The sequence below is a fragment of the Sebastes fasciatus genome, chromosome 6 (assembly GCF_043250625.1).
Source record: "Sebastes fasciatus isolate fSebFas1 chromosome 6, fSebFas1.pri, whole genome shotgun sequence".
NCBI lineage: Eukaryota > Metazoa > Chordata > Actinopteri > Perciformes > Sebastidae > Sebastes > Sebastes fasciatus.
In genome coordinates, this window is record NC_133800.1 from 18,860,526 (window position 1) to 18,875,441 (window position 14,916).

General features: G+C 38.2%; 1 long non-coding RNA gene across 1 annotated transcript; it reads right to left on the bottom strand.

The window, feature by feature from the left end:
* Positions 1-1,531: 1,531 nt before the first annotated feature.
* LOC141770194 (uncharacterized) lies at positions 1,532-3,705 on the bottom strand. Its single transcript, XR_012594456.1, has 4 exons — positions 3,538-3,705; positions 2,563-2,652; positions 2,323-2,380; positions 1,532-2,191 (listed from the first exon to the last, which is right to left on the bottom strand). It is a non-coding gene; the product is annotated as an uncharacterized LOC141770194 (long non-coding RNA).
* Between the last annotated feature and the right edge of the window lie 11,211 nt (positions 3,706-14,916).

The window sequence follows — 14,916 nt, forward strand, 5'->3', positions numbered from 1 at the left end:
CAGAGCAGGGTTCAATCCCCACCCACATTAATGCCCGGTGCCCAACAGTGGAATGAGACTAGCGTCTCCTCCCAGGGTTCGGAGACATACAACTGCGGTGTTATGCAACAGAAAACCTGAAATTGCATTTATTCAAACATGTGTGATCAGGGAACTTTAGTTGTTTTCCAAGATCCACTCTCAGCTGCCAGTCTGAGGCTGTGGACAGTCGGCATGGTCTTGTCTGTGGTAGGGTTAGGGTTAGGGTTAGGGTTCTCTCCAGCTATGAGAATGATGGTCTTCTTCCTGGGGTGGTGTTCGCTTGACTGAATGGCTGTGGTGACTGTTTCCACAACTGCCTTTAGCACCTGGTCGTGGCACCAGCAGTAATGTCTATCGGCCAAGGTGATGCTGAGGAGATGTTGAAGAAGATGTTGAAGGGATCAAGCACATAGAGGTGAATATATTAGAAAAATAAATAAAGGGTTAGGATTATATATTATATAGGTTAGGGTTATATATTATATAGGTTAGGGTTAGGGTTATATGCATGGGGTTGCACCAGCACACAAATAAATAAAGATATTATATTTACTTTGTAAGAACTCAGTTAAATTAGTTACAATTTCTGGTTTTCTGTTGCATAACCCCCCGGTTGTATCTGTGCGAAACCCTGGGTGGAGATGCTCGTCTCACTCCACTGTCGGGCACCGGGCATCGATGTGAGGGTGGGGATTGAACCCTGCACTGCCGCAGCCAGAACCGGGAACTTAGCAACCAAGCCACCAATGCCACACGCACTTCTGAGTGTTCTCTTTGTATATTTGACTTCATCATTAGAAGTTAGACCTGAAAACAGTCTGTGTCACAAAAGGATCGATATCACAACCTCCAGTATTCTAACCATATACAGTATTTACCACCCCAAGCTATTTCTCAAGTCATATTATGGCATGTCAAAAAGTGGTAAAAAAAGTCATTGGATAGTATCATGAAAAAAAAGTAATAGTATAGCATGTTGAAAAAAAATCATATGTATATTGAAAAAAAGCCATAGTAAATATTAATTAATATAATATGTAAAAAAAAAAAAAAAAAAAAAGTCATGGTACAGTATGTTGAAAAAAGTCATAAAAAAGTCATAGTATAGTATGTTGAAAAAAAAGTCATAGTATAGTATGTCGAAATTTTTTTAAAAAAGTAATTGTATATGTGGAAAAAATAAAGTCATAGTATATTATGTCGAAAAATAAAGTCATAATATAGTATGTTGAAAAAATAAAAAAGTCATACTGCAGTATATCTAAAAAAAAAATCATACTAACTAATAACATACTATATTATTATTTTTTATGACACTATACCATGACATTTTGTATGACATATTATACTTTGACATTTTTATAACATACTATACTATGACATTTTTATGACTTTTTTTTATATAACATTTGATGGCTATGCCAACAACAACTACAACTTTTACTACAACAACAACTACTACTACCAGTTGATTTGATAGTTATCAAATGTTTGTTCCATGCGCTCCAGGTCTCATCTCCTCCAGGCCCTTCAAGTCCATTTGTTCATTCAGCAGTCTGGACAGAAAACAGAGACAATTACATCAACATTTGCAAAACATATAACGTCTCTCCAGCTCCAGTAACTTTTTGCATTAGTTTTTCATGGAAGATAAATCAAAAACCTTATACAACACAAAATACAGGTAGGTATACTGGGTCATACATTGATAATCTGATCATGTAATCACAATATGCCGTGTGTAATGATGACAAGGAGTTAAAAATGTACTTATATTCAATTACATTTAAGGCCCTTTAGGTCATAAAATGACTTACAATGATTTAACGGAGACCTTCATTGTCTGTCAGTCCATTAATTTAGTAACAAAGGTAACAAATAATAAAATTAAAATCAAAAATAAACAAAGCAGTCAAGTGGTTTTGACATATACTATGTAATTCCCATTCTACACCATCTACTATCAATAAAAAAGGCTAAAATGACAAATAAATATCTTTAAGAAACAAATAAAAAAAATCTGAAACAATAATCAGAGTATTGAGAATATTTTGCTTTGCTGGGGTTTTCTTATTCTGTGAGTTCGTCCAGCATCGATCTCGTCTCGGAGACGGCTGAGCTGCTTCCGATTAGCCTCCATGTGGTTCTCCAGCTGCTTTTCCAGCGTTTTCTGGAGGACAGGACACAAAAAAAAAACACATTACAGACACAATCATTCAAATATAAAAATCATGTCATTTGACTGCTGCAGTTTCCAGCTGTGTACACATTGTAGTGTTTTTAAGGTCCATCTCTCCTCACCTTGATGTCGTTGTCTAAACCCAGTCTGCTGCTCATCCCCTAACACCTTGTATCTTTTCTCTGAGAACCAACAAAGAAGACAATGGAGCTCCTTGAATGGGCTGCAATTTCAGCTTCACGAAATCTGAAGGTCTGGACATCAGAGAAAATGATAATCTCAGGAAGTGTAACACTGAATGATGTCTGAATATTCAACAACATTTAACACATCGCAGCTGGTAATGAGAAAATATATCCTACCTCAGAGCTTCAGCACAGAGAAGATGTTGTCTCACTTGGTCGGTATAATGTTCCTCTACTTCCCCGATGTCATCCATTGACGCCACATATCTACAAGTGTGCGACAAAAAAAGCCCCTGTCTTATGCAACATAAACATGCAACACGACTGACGGTAAAACTCATACAACAATAATACATCTTCATATAATTTATAGTTCAATTTAATATGATCCAGAATGATTCCAGTAATCACAATGCTATAATGAAATGGGTTACAGATTAGACTGTGGTAGCCCACTACAGTCTGATTTAGCCGGTGTCTTCCCTGTTCCCTCCGACCGCTGAAGCAGTAAAAGGCAACACTAGGATCAGCAGTGATTTATGGAGAGACCTTCGTCTGGTCAGCTAACATTTTTGCCAAGCAGGTGAAAAATAGAGTGATAGTGTGGTTTTAGCTGACATGTGTTGCCTCACTGTTTTGAGCGAAGCTCGTTCATGTCTATGTAGAGCGAGCACAAGCGCAAACCCAACGCTGACTTTCGTTGACTTAATGGCCACAGGTGTCGCTGTTAACAAGCATTTCTGATTCTTACAAACAGTCCCTTTAACATTTCACCGTCTCTGCTATGCACCAATGGAGAAAATTGCGAGTCACCGCAAAGTCACAAGCAGATTTAGGCGGAATATGATGGAAACTACCACAAAAAAAAGGAAAAGCAGCTACAACAAAGATTATAAAACTACTTCTAGGTATGTATAAACCAGTGGAAGGTGATGCTCAGAGTTTTTTTGTGAAATTTGCTGACATGAAGCCAAGCAGTTCATGTGAGGCTCACAAAAAACATGCGGCTTAAACAGAGCTGTGCCGATCTATGGATGCATTTGGGCACAAAGCATAGAGATGTTACGAGATAAGGGGCAGAATAGAAATTTTTATTATTTAAGTAAGATAGACATGAAGTCTCACTTATAGCGACTTTATTTCTGCACTCACCAAAACAAAACCAGCATATCGTCTCACTCTCAAGTCTGCCTACACCTGTTCTCAGGCAAGTTCTCTTCTTGCTGCAGCCAGCAGGTAACAACGATAGAGAAGAGTTCTTCTTCTTCTCCTACTTCCAGCCTACTTCTCTTACTTCTTACTCGCCAGCTCCACCTAGTGGCAATCATCATGCAGCTCATTCACCAAACACATACTGCTTAAAATAACACTGCAGCCTAAACAAAACCCAGAACATTTTAACATGACATCAGCACTTACATTTAAATAAAAGTAATCATATTGCTATTTGGGGAAATTGGGGAATTACCTGTTTGATCCATTTGGTGGTATCAAATTTCTATTAAAGGTCCCATATCATGCTCATTTTCAGGTTCATACTTGTATTTTGTGTTTCTACTAGAACATATTTACATGCTGTCATGTTAAAAAAAACCTTTATTTTCCTCATACTGTCAGCTTGAATATGCCTTTATTCACCCTCCTGTCTGAAACGCTGCGTCTTAGCGCATTTTGACGCAAAAGAATTGCGTTACTAGGCAACAGCTTGGGTCCATGTGTACTTCCTGTCAGCTGATGACATTCACATACACTGCAACCAGGAATAAACTGGGACACATTTAGAATGTTTACATTTAAAACTGTGTAAAGGGTCTAAATATTGTATATTAGTGACATCACGAATGGACAGAAATTCTGATGGCTTGTTTCAAATGCAGAGTTTCTGAATACGGGCTGTGTGTATCTCCCTACGGATTTAGTGTTTCGATACTTTCACAGTATTTATATCGGACTTAAGCCTGCTATATAATAAAAAAACATGAAAATCTCACTTTTTTATAATATGGGACCTTTAAAATGTGACTTCTCTGTTGATAAAATCCTGATTAAGTTAGCACATTTTCATAGGCAAGCACTGATAGCATGGTTATTAGCTTACAAACAACTTTTCACCCCATAGGTATTTCAATCAATAAAGACATTCAATATAAAAATAGGACTATCTTCTATCACACATAGTTTAATAATGGAATATTGACAGTTAGCCAATTACTTAATACAACTGGGTATCTATTATCTTATAAAGAATATCTTGATAAAGTCAAAATGCCTGTAAAACCAAAAAAGTATGCTATTGTTTTCGATGCTATACCAGAAAGTGTCCTTATACTTCTATGAAACACTGGTACTGTTGATCAACCTTTTAATTCAGAAGATTGGGTGGGAAATAGTTATATTGGAGGTACTAATATACTGAAAGAGAAGTGCTTTAACAAACATATTAGAAACACACTCAGTTGTGTTTCCGTCCCTTCATCTAGATGTTTTTGGTCTTCCTTATTTGATGATATACAGTGGGAGAATGCTTGGAAAATGTGTGATAAATACTAAATCAATAACAAACTCAAGGAAGTGTCCTTCAAGATATTATACATAGGCTAGATATTGATTATAAATGTGATTACTGTGGATTTGTAAAAGTAAGAGTATTTTCCATCTATTTTGTCACTAACGAAGAATGTTCTGGATTGATGTAGCCAACTTTCTACAAAAGACACTTGAGATGAATGTTGAAATAAATACGTTAGATGTAATGCTACATTTTAGGCAAGATAGGATTAAAAAATAAAATGCCGTATATCATACAATTATTTATTACTTTTGGAAAATGTAATATTCATAAGAAACCAAGCCAACTTTCCTGCACTTTATTAATGGATTCAAACAATATAGCACCATCTACCCAATGTTAAAAACAAAACAAAAAACATTAAGACCTATAAGTTATTTAATTAATATAATATGATGCATATAACATAAACTCTGGCATTATGAAATATATATGTCATTATGTTTGTATTTTTTTTTCAGTTGCCTATGTATCTGTTTGTACCTCTGTTAATGAGCATGTGTTCAATAAAGAAAGCATTCATGCATTTATTTAATTGCATATTGAGGTAGCCTAACCCAAAAGTAATGGACAGTAATCAAGTTACTTTGTGAGATGACTAACAGGTAATTATATAGTAACTGTAACAGAATACAGTTTTAAAGTGACCCTCCCAGTGACCATGTCTTATATTACTGACTATATCAAACTTCAGAATAACTGAGCTGCTTCATGTTGGTCACATTCCTGGATGTGGATCATTTTAGATGGAAGAGCATATAACAGAAATTGAATCACATGGTATGTTTAGACGGAGCCACTCAACCCCCACCAGTGTTTTCCGTATACCGTCATTTGCATAAACATGAGTAATTTATGAATAATAAATGCCCCTTGCATTCAGCAGGAGCCGCTAATTTGCATATCACCACAGCTACAGTTTTATTTCCTTAGTGCGGTGTTATCATGAAGCCCCTTCAAGCCTGCATAAACCAGAATCAAAGAAATAATGCTTTCACAGGTATGTGCTGCTGAGGACTTGTTTTATTATCTTAATCTCTTTCTCTACAGGCGGAAAAAAAAGATTTTTAACTTTAACGTGTGAGCTCTTGTCTGTGATATGCTTGTAAAACGCTATACGTTCAGTCAGTGTGTACACCATGCGGGCTTTACATCTGCAGCAGGCTATCCATCCATCGCTCGGTCTCACCCTTTAAATTGCATAAACATGAAGTGCAGATGCATTATTGATGAGACCATTGCAACGTTTACTGTATGTGCGCCCCTGTGTGTGTGTGTGTGTGTGTGTGTGTGTGTGTGTACTGATAGGGTGTGTAATGCTTGCGTGCGTGCGTGAGTGACTGTGTGCATGTACGTCTGTGTTGTCAGTATAACTAAAACACCTTTCCTTCTGTATATTTTGCATAATTCCGCAGCGTGGTAGATGACTTATTTTTGTCTTTTTTTATCTTGTTTTAGAATATCTTTAAACATATGATTTTTTTTTTTTTTTTTTTACATTGGTGTTGAATTTTCTATTTATTTATATTTTTAGCAGTAATGAGACTCAGTCAATGCAGCCTGCAGTCTCTTTATTTACAGAAGAAATGCTTGGATGCTCAGAGGCAGCAAGCATGTGTGTGTGTGTGTGTGTGTGTGTGTGTGTGTGTGTGTGTGTGTGTGTTAGAAGAGAGAGACGAGAAGACATTAGGTCAGACTTGTGTGTGTCTGTGACTAAAGGTTGTGCCTATATAATCTGACAGGCAGTATTTTATGGGAAATCAGACTCGCGTGATTTGGTGGCATCACTAGATCAGCTGAATGATCTTTGAGCCTCCCTGATCAAGTTAGTCTCATCCCCCCCACCCCCTCCAGAGTCAAGTCTGCTCCTCTCCTGTCTGTTATTTCTCAGCTGCATATTATAGGCATGGTGAAATTATCGCAATTCACGGAGACACACAAAGTCAGCCGCTGACCGACGGATTGATGCTGTGTGTGAAGCATCACCTTGGCTTTTTACACAGCTTTGTGAACTATTCATGATGATGTTGTGAAGGAGGAGGAGGAGAAGAATCTAGAGGAGGAGGAGGAGGAAGAGGAGGAGGAGGATAATCCCCACCCCGTGGCCTACCTCCCCACCGTCTCATCTCTAAAGTTACTTTCTTGTATGAAAGGAAAATAATTTGGAAATAACCTTGACAACGATGCAAATGATTTCTCTGACCAATGAGCTCGCTTAATCTCTTTTTCCCCCACTTCTCTGATATTCCCCCGTTTTCGCTGTAGCGTTCAATCCATTTCGGCTTCACACACCAACAAATACAATTAAATCCTGATTCAAACGCCCTATATGTGCATATTAATTATTCTGCCCTCCATCCGGCACAAACGCCCCACCCACCCCTATTGTTGCCGTGGCAACCAGGGGTGGCAGTGCTGATGTCAGAGACTCCTCCAAGGACACTCACATGCAGGCGCTGGGTCAGGTGATGTGTACTGCTGCTGGGCATCGGCTAACACCCCAGAACAAAATGGCCGCCGTTTCCCCCTTTTGCCGCATGGGAGAGTCTCTCTTTGAGCTTTAAACAAAAGAGGAAGTGCACCTGTGCTTGCCTGATACCTTTTTTTTATGATACGTGTGATATGGATGTGGTGGGATATTCTCAGTGTGATTGGTGTGACCGAAACGCATCACAAAGCTGAGCTGTCTGAGCCCCCTCAGAGATCAGCTGCCTGTCTGAAGAATTTAGAAATCTGCCTGGCTATTTAAGTGCATTCACATCTGTGTGTGCCTTTGTGTTTGAATGTGTCCGTACACTGGTTTCCTCAGGTTGGCATTAAGCAGCCAAGGATTTTTTTTTTCTCGCTTTCCCCTCCCCCCTCCAGACACTCAAAGCTCCCCCACCATCTCTCTCTCCCTCTCTGTCTCTAATTGAGCTTTGTGTCTACCTCCATCTCCATTCAAATCCAGAGTCATTTGCATACTGCCGCCGCACGCCGGACAGCTCCCCAGCTGTACAGTACAGAACTAAATGAGGAACACAGACCCACTTTACGTGCCGTGAATACTAAGCAGCGAGGAGAGTCATTTTCCTGTTTCCTGAAAACACAGCTACCTGAGAGACGAAGCAGGGGCAGAGAGGAAGGAGGATGGTTGTATCAAATCAGTGCCTTCACAGCGAGACAGGCATTACCAGCCTGAGAGGAGATGCTGATGTAGAGGAAGAGTTTATTATTTCTAATAAAACAAGACATTGCAGTAGGTATCATACTATAATTTGACATCAAAATAGCCAGATATATACTGTAATATATAAAGGAAGTTTGTGGTAAAAAACAGTTTACATGCATGTTCAGACGTCACTGCTTCGGCACGTGATTTTTTTTTATATCACAATCATTCTGCAGGAAAATACAGGATTTACCCAGCTTTTTTTGGTACCAGTCTGACATGATAATTGCTCCCGTTTTGCTCAAACATTGCCGGGTTTAATTTGGACCCAGCTGCCCCTTGGCTTTTCTCTCGCTTCAGTCCTGTGGAGGCCTGATCCTGAGCTCTCTCTTGCACTTCACCAGAGCATCAGCATCAAGGAATTTTAGAGACATTTTGCTTGAGTGCGCAGACACACGTAATGATTTTGTATTTTTGATGCACTCCAACCACACTTAACAGAATATGTTAAGCACACCCTTAATGGGAACCTTAAAAACCCCAAGGCCAATTTTCATTTCTAGCATATTGGTAGGGATTTGTGACATTTCAACTCATTTCAGGATTCAATCAAAGCCATAGCTCCAGGGAGAGCAAAAATGGCATGCTCTTTATAGCAAATCCAACCGTCCTTGGTTTGCTATATGCATACAACTTCTTCCTCCACAGTTAGACCAGTGAGAATCGAGTGAAATTTAATGATCCATTTAGCTTTACCTTGAAGACAAATGTAAACAGTGCAAAAAAAAAAAAAAAGCTTCAGATTTGTTCCCTCAGTGAGTTCAGATGGAAATGTTTTATTTAGAAAACAAAGTAACTCGTGTTCATTTGTGAATGGTTGCCAGGATTTAAATCACCGGGGAGTGAAAAACACACATCGTGCTCCATCATTCTGAGCACCTTAGCTTTGAGTGAAATGCAGAACAGGGCAGATAGAGGGATGTTAAAGTGCAGCCATTCTGGTGAAAATCCAATCCTTCACAGTACGAAGCTCCAACAAGTCCTCCAAATGACCCTTTATATCAACGCGCAATGTCCTCACCTTTCCAAATAGCCGGGCCATTTGGGTGAAATGGGTGCATGTATAGTGTGCTGGTGGGGTAATGTATGGCCCGTCTGTTGGCACTGTTCTATTTTTCTTGCCAAACAGCTGGAGTGCATTTGGTATATTTGAGCATGGATGTGTCCTGCTATTTGGGCTGTGTATTGTGTTGTGCAATTTAGGTGGCAGATTTTTTTTCCTTTTAAAAATATTAAATTTATTTGTATCATATTTATATAATTTGTATTAGAATTGCAAAGGTAAACATTTATAAAATGTTATCACTAATGTCACAATAAATTAAACATTTTGGTTTAAATGTTATATTTAAAATAGATGCATTCTTCTTTACAAATACTCATCAATTAAATTAGAAATTAGAAAATAATCACCCCTTTCGCCCTGATTGCTACATTTTTAAATGGGTGCGTACATCACTAAAGCAAAGCTATATATTGAGCGTGTGTGTGTGATATTCGTACATCAGTGTGAATTTGCTCGCAGTGGGGCTTTTTTTTGCATCTTAATCTAATTAAGAACTAGATGCCTGAATATAGACGAAGAATTATGAGCTTGAAAATGGGGGGAGGGGAACTGTGTTTGATCAAGTCAGGTTGCCCAGCAACCCAAACCATTTATTTCAGACAAAAAAGCCCTCTAAGATTTAATAATAAGGTTGTCTGCATTAAAATGCAAAGGAGGCTGTCAGGCTGCACCTGAAGGACAGCAAAAATTAGGCAGGGTAATTTCTCGATTTACAGGTGAATTGCTGACCTTCTGCAGAGAGTGCCTGTCAAAATCTGCACTCAAACACTGCAAATCAGCCAAAATAAGCTTTTAAATGTAGCTCGTAAAAACTGAAGTGAATAAAATTGAACCGGCACGTGCATACAGCATGTTTTTCTCATTTCGAATTTTGTTAATTGAGCAAGCTCAAGTGAGTCTAAACGCAGTCATTATGAATTAAACACGATGATTTTCAATTTTCTACTCAGACAGGTTCACAGTTTGCATGCCTCGTTTATTTTAGGAAATAAAACCAAATATAATTACAGACAGATACAATAACAGACAAAGGAAAAATATGCCAAAATATGTCTCTCATGTTTGTAATGTAAAAATAACATCAACTTTGGCACAATAATCATACAAAAATAAATGCATAATATTTCTATTCATATTTTCTCCGACTACAATCACAGAGCTTTTTCTAAAAAACATATTTCAAAAATATAAACCACCAGAAGGTATATTTTCTGACACTCTGTAATTGACAGTGTGAAAGCTGGGTGTTGGCTGTTGAAGTGCTCCAACTATAATCACTGGCACCCTCCTCTCTTTTGTTTTCCTAATTGCCGCCATCCCTTTTGTTAGAGAGCATTCTTATAAGTGCATCAATCCCTGCTGCAGAGCACTGAAGGCTTCCTGTGGACTTCCTGTGGACTCCAACAAAAAGCCTTGTCAGGTGGATCAGCCATTAGTCACCAGTCCACATTGTCTCTGACAAATCTGACGTTTAAAGTACACGCGTAATTCCAAAGCACCCTCTGTGCTCCACAAATTGCACGCGTTCTATCCTGGAAATGTCATAAATGTCAGGTTGAACTTTTAACAGAAAACATGTTGATACAAAATGTTGATTTGAGCCTTTGCTCAGTTAAATCTCATCTCATCAAATGTATAGCAATAGAAAAATATCTAAATAAATACATTTAATTGTTGACAATGGTTGCTATTATCATCATTATGGTACTGGTATGGCTCAGTAATTTATTTCTTTAAATCTTTTTTTCCCAAGACTTTGTAATTAGAATTTTAAATTCATATTTACACATTTTTTTCTGAAATGTGTTCAATCTTTTAAAGTTAATTTATTATTATTATTATTATTACTATTATTATTAATAATAGTAATAATAATAATAATAATAATAATAATAATAATAATAATAATAATAAAGCAATTTCTTTCATGGCATTTGAAACACTTTTTGTCTTTATCTGAATTAAAGCTTTATATATTTCTTTCAACTTCAGTGTAATCTGTAATAGATTTTGCTACAATGCCCTGATTAAATAATGCCCTCTTGTGATTTTTGTGTGAGGAATATTAAGCGGAAGCAAATATATAATTAATATAATGATAACGCATACATTTTTATGCGTTATTTCATTTTACTCAGGCTCCAAATATATTCCTATACTTCATCCCATTTTGAATTATGTAAACACTTTCATTTCCTCTTTTAATTCTGTATCTTGAGAGCCTTGAGATGCTCATTTACTGCAACACCAAACACACACACAGACACATGCTTGTGTGGATGATAGGAATTACTCCCTTTTATCACTAGATGGGGTGAGAGCATCAGTTAAAAGGCTTTGAAACGGAGCAAATGTTGCCCCACTGCACCTTTGCAAATGGCAATTTCTTGATAAAACTGCATTATAATTCCTTTTAGAGTTTTTCTAGAAATTCAGGGTGTTGGTGAAGTCTGAACTTACGTCACCTTAGCAAGTTGTGCATGTGTTAAATCTCTGAAGGAGGTGTTTGAATGTTTTTTCCCGCTCAAATTTGCATATGTGCATGGCTGAGGTGTAAGCAATACTTAACAAATCAAAACACGTGTATATTGTGTGTGTGTGTGTGTGTGTGTGTGTGTGTGTGTGTGTGTGTGTGTGTGTGTTGTATTGGTGATTTCATAAGCTCTATGTGGAGCCTCCACTGCAGTTTGATCAGGCCTACTGTGGGTGTTTGTATTAAACAAAATAACTCATTTTCAAACACATTTTCCCGCAGTACAATATTTTTGAATCTATTTCAGATTTCATTTAATTCTTTTGCACATATATTCAGACTCTCAAAATTGCATTTCCCCGTGATTCATAAAGTTTTTCCTCTCTGTCTTTCTCCTTTCCCAGAATCCGCCCCCCTCCCTCCACCTGCCTCATACATTGATTTCAGAGCAGCATACCATTAGCTCATGGTTGTGTTATTGCCCGCTGTTGTTTGTCTCGTCCCAGCTCCTCAGTGTGTCTGAATTGGCATGGGAAAGAGAAGGGGAAAGCTTAACGGCCAGAACTGTGAGGCTCTGTGGAGATGACAAGTAGCTCCTTGATTAACCCATAGGCTGGTTGAGCGGACACACTGTGTTCTTTATTCATTTCCCTTGTCCTTTTCTTTCAGAAAGAGACCCAATAGGGCTCAGCAGGTGAATGTAAAGAAACGCGAGAGGACTCCCCTCCGATCAACCTTTTCAGACCCGGACAATGGGCCGGCCCACCTCTTGTACAGCTGCATTAAAACCCTGATTAAAGTTCTTCCTGTTAGCGATTGATTGAGAATGCAGAGCTAAAACCAACAAAAACCCGCACTGCTGAGGCCTGATAATGACCGGGCCCCACCTACAAAGCACAGGCTTCAAATGATTAGTGGGGTTTTGTTTTCTTAGTAGGTGTGTGAGTGTGTGTGTGTGTGTGTGTGCGTGTGTGTGTGTGTGTGTGTGTGTGTTAGAGAAAGAAGGAGAGGTGAGGGAGGAGAGGTTGTCTAACCACACCAGAAGGTCTTCAGACAGATAGCTCTAATTAATCAACGGGCTCTCTGACAAAAAAAACCCTCTTTCTTTCTTTTTTTCTTAGCAATGAGAGTGTGTGTGTGTGTGTGTGTGTGTGTGTGTGTGTGTGTGTTTATTTGTGCAAATGCACTTTTTGTGTTATATGTCAATAGCCTTGGCCTAAAATAAAATGAATACACATCATCATAATTTTTCCATTTTCATTTTTCAAATTATTGGTTAAATAAAATTTAGTTTCACAGTTTTAGTACATATATATATATATATATATATATATATATATATATTGTATACACACTACTCTGATAATAATAAAGACACAATAGGGGAGAAACAGAAGACAAAAATTAATCAAGGAAAAATTGAGATGTATGTGTGTGAATCGAAATACACGTTATTTAAAGTGTACTGTACTCGTGGTCCTTTAATCATCAATAACATTACGGGTCGTAAAAGAATAAAAATGGTCTCCCACATAATGCTTGAGGGTCTGTTAAAACTTTCACATGCTTATCATAATCATGTTTTGAAGTGTGGATTTTTAAACACTCTTGTCATTGTTATGTAAACAGCCTTTTTTTGCATGTTAATCCTTTTATGGGCGAACGTTAGGGAGACGCATGACGACATGGGAAATGATTTGCAGAGAAGACGCTGAGAAGACTTTAACAATATGCATGTGTGTGTCTGTGTGTGTGTGTGTGTGTGTGTGTGTGTGTGTGTGTGTGTGTGTGTCTAGAGAGATAGAGATAGAGAGAGGTTCTTCAAGAATTCATAAATATTGCATTTCTTTGTTTGACGGATGTGTGACACATTTCCATGTTTCCTCAACAAATTCCACTGTCATATCTTTCCTTTTGTCAGTCATCTTCCAAACAGCAGATCCTGACAATTATCCCAGAGAAACTCCTGATCAAAACCACCTTATTCTGTCTGCTGCTGCTCAGCTCCATCACACGCACTGATTCTGCATCACTCTCCTCTTTCTCTCGCACACAATCTTTATTTGATTCCAGCTCTGTATATTGCACCACTCATCAGTTCAAATGCAAAAAATTACATTTACAAAGTGTTTGTGTCATCTATATTTCACACATTTTGTAATGTCTGTTTGTTGATGCACGGCGCAGTTATTACAGTGTTGCTGCAGAGTGATTGTCGCACGAGGCTTCTTCTGTCTGTGCTGTAACGAAGCAGCTAATTCACAGTTTCAACAGAGGAGGGCATTGTGCGTTTGCCTTAATGTGGGCCGCTCTTAATGATGGACTTGTCAGCAGAAAAATGGTAATAATGGCTTTGGAAAAGTCTTATTAAAAATGTTGACAGGGTTTACCTTTTCAAGAATAGTCAGTTAGGTGTGAATTTGATTTGGAGATGTTTTGCCCATAGTTAATCGAGTCAAATACGACCAATATAATAATGATAATTTATTTATTATTTAATATTTCAAGCCAATTATTAGAGTAATTTGTTTGCAAAAATTGTACAAGTTAAGCTGTTGAATAAAAAAAAAAAAAAAAAAGAAATTCACACACTTGAAACTACAAGAAAAAGCTTTTTATTCAGTCAATCCTGGAGTGTTTGAATAATAGGAGAGTGGAAAATAGAGACAGGCAGATAGAGGAAGGCACTGAGGAGGCCCTCAGGCTACAGTGAGGGTCTTGGGCAGATTGGCTCTGGGGCTCCACAACGATCCTCACATCCCACACATTTATCAGAATAGGGTTAGCATACCACACTGTGCCTACACTTACACTGTGCCCTCACACACACACACACACACACACACACACACACACACACACACACACACACACACACGCACACACGCACGTTTAGCCCCAGACGTCCGCCTACACCCACTGTAAGCCTCATAGCCTTTTTAACTTCTCCTCTGTGCACCTCTTCCTCCCACTCTACTGTTATTAGCCTCAGACAATCAGACTACCTGACTCCACCTCGCAGCATATATATGAGTCAGAACGACCTGCAGTCTCAGTTATTTTCAAGAGCATAATTGTTCCATGTGTACGGACCGGTGTGCATCAAATTGCCACTGCGTGATCAAAGAAATGGTTGCAGTAGAAAAGACATTAGTGAGATATTAGTAAAATGTCTAAGACGCTGAAATCATTAGAGATTCTTTAGGAATCAT